Consider the following 2,991-nt stretch of genomic DNA (forward strand, 5'->3'; position numbering starts at 1 on the left):
TGAGATGAAACATATGTCAGTCACTACTGATCATTGCGTTGTTGCAAATTAACACCACCACAAAAACAGTTAACAACTAACACGACTGGACCATTATGAACCAAATGATGATAAATCATGTCAGAGTATCAGGATAGGATTGTGCTGTCTTATTGGAGATATTTCTCAGATTAATTTATTTTATTGACCTTTCATTTCCAACCTTACATGACAAATTGTCAAATTCCTCCTGATGGTAGCTTAATGCTATCAGTGTGTGCGTAAATGGGTGAATGAGAAGCAAAACCCTTGTAAAGTGTTTTGGATAAAAGCACTTTATAAATGTATCCATTTACAATGTATTCAATCAACAATCAATTATCCAATGAGAACTACAAACATAGTTATTCTCTAAATGATGCTATGCCTGCAGTGTATAACTCATTTGGTTGATTGATGGGTGAAAGTACATTGTCATCATAGGCGGAAATCGTGGGGGGGTTGGTGGAGTCACTCATCTGCTGGTGCTGATGTTATTCATATCACAATGGCTCCATCGGTAATTAACAACAAGCCTCCACCACACGCGGCTCACCTGCTGCTGTGAAAACGGAATCGCAGGTGAAAAGTACGAAACGCAAGTTGTTTTTCATAAAACTGCTGACAAATAAAGCCAGAGCAGACAGATATAGGCAGAGAGTGAGAGAAACAGGTGTAGGTGTGTGCTTGTGTGTCTGAAGGGAACAGTTGTTCCCCCCCCCCCCAACTTGTTGCTATACATTTCCCTCTCATTTGCAGTAACAGCAGTGTTTAATGGAAACCTTGCATCCAGTCGTACACAGCAGGTTGCTGCAGTTCCCAGCTCCGTGTTGAAGATGTGTAGGTACAGGTATTTATTTCTTTGAAAAACCACAATATGATTACAAGAAAGTCATTTAGTTTTCACAGCAAGGCTGCCGACTTGAGAAAACAATTTTTCTCTGATCCACACAACAAGCTTTCAAGCTGACAAAAGACCGAACGGACACAAGACCAAATGACAAATGAAATGGGCAGTGTGGTGCAAGTTCACACTTCAAAAGAGGTAGCTCAAAGTTCAGTTCACACATATTAAAATGAACTAGTTCACTAGTCCTGCAAAATGAACTAAGTCACATTAGTTTTTCCCTTTATTTCCATTACAGAATGCTCTGAGTTTGACTTGGGTGGAGGAACTTTGCGACTGATGGCTCGTGGTCTCACCCTTTGTTAAGGATTTTGTGATCATCATGCACTCACAGATATTTCCCAAGACTGATCGGATGCTTCAACTCCATGTGTCTTTTCACATTCTTTGCTGACATGCTGGGTGCCATAAAACACTGTGCGTGTGTGCATAACTCTTGCAGGAGTCAATGATGCTCATGTTCAAACCAATACGTTCAGTTCACCATTCACCAAAAATGTTAGCACATTCAAACAGAGCGTTCATGCAGAGAGCAACGCTGGCAATGGGATCTGAAAAGACTAAAGCTGGGTGATATTGACAATTTAAAATTTTTAACAAACACTACAGGTGTCTTCCTAAAATATGTAAATAGCAAGCATATGGTACGGTGAAGAAGGTGTTAGAGGCATTAATTGTTTTTTTGGATGCATCTGATTTCAGAAAATCCTGGCAGATTGCTGCTTCGAAGCATGGAGGAAGATGAAAAAACTATAATTAAAAGAATAATTTCACATTTTGAGGAATACACTTGAAAGGAACACACTGAAAGCCTAGCAGGGGGTCTAGGAAGCTGGTAGAAGACAGACTCATAGACGTCTATGAAAAAGTCAGTGTATTTACACAGTGCAACCAAGTACACATGTAACAAAGACGAGAAAGAAATCCTTCTCTCCTGACTGACAACATCAAGAAATGCTTTTTTCCCTGCATAATCAGCTTTAGTCAGAGCCGCATTTCTCTGAGTCTCTGAGTCTTCAACACCTACAGGTAAATGACAAATGTTACTTGCATCAGTGAATATTATCCATCAATCACTACCAAAAAAAACATCAATCATGAACAAGATATACAGTATATACTAATCAATATGACAATTAATTGGATGGATGGATGGACTTTATTGATCCCTAATTGGGAATTTCTTGCAGGTTATCCAAGCATTGCACATGAACAATAAAGACAAAAAAAATATAGGGTACATGTCAACACTTGAAGAGAGAAAAATATATCGATAGAAAAATAAACACAACAAATAACAAAATAAATTAAAATAGCTCAATACAGAGTACAAGAAAAAACCTTAACATACTCCATAAATAAATTTAGTATCTAAAACACAATTAAAAGAATATATTTGAATATACTAAACATATATAATGTACATATATATACAGTACATATCAAATATAAACATAGGACAAGTGTGCAAAGTTGTTGATTTTTTCTAAGATGCAATGAGGTAAATTCACCATGAGCAAAGTTTTGGAGGCGCGAAGAGAGGGGATTTGGTTGAGGCAAAACATATAGAGCTGAGAGTTCTGAGAGTTCTCTTTCAGACAGAAGGGAGGTGTTGCAGAGGATAGGATAAAAAAGAATAGAATAAATATAATTCCCCCATACTTTTGGTTGTGTCAGGAAGAGCATAAAACACCCCTTTCAACCCCTGAAAGGATGGTGAGTATGGGTGAGTACAAAGAAACTGGATACATAACTCAGACACTCAAGATTGAAAAATAAATAAACAATAATTGAATTCATGGAATACTTGTCTGAGTTTTGATTTAACCAGAAAATATTGATTGTAACAATGACAAAATATAAACTGGGATAGTAAGCAAATTAAAGATGTAATACTGGTTAAACAAATAAACAGCAAGCATAATTAGAAATACATAAAACCACAACTTTAATATAAATGAATGAGATTTATTAATGAACTTTAAAGGTACTCGTAGTTAGATTTTATTACCTTTGGACAAAGCTAGGCTAGCTTTTCCCCTGGCACCAGTATGTATTGTAGCTTC

This window comes from Micropterus dolomieu, linkage group LG07, assembly GCF_021292245.1.
Source record: "Micropterus dolomieu isolate WLL.071019.BEF.003 ecotype Adirondacks linkage group LG07, ASM2129224v1, whole genome shotgun sequence".
Classification (NCBI taxonomy): Eukaryota; Metazoa; Chordata; class Actinopteri; order Centrarchiformes; family Centrarchidae; genus Micropterus; species Micropterus dolomieu.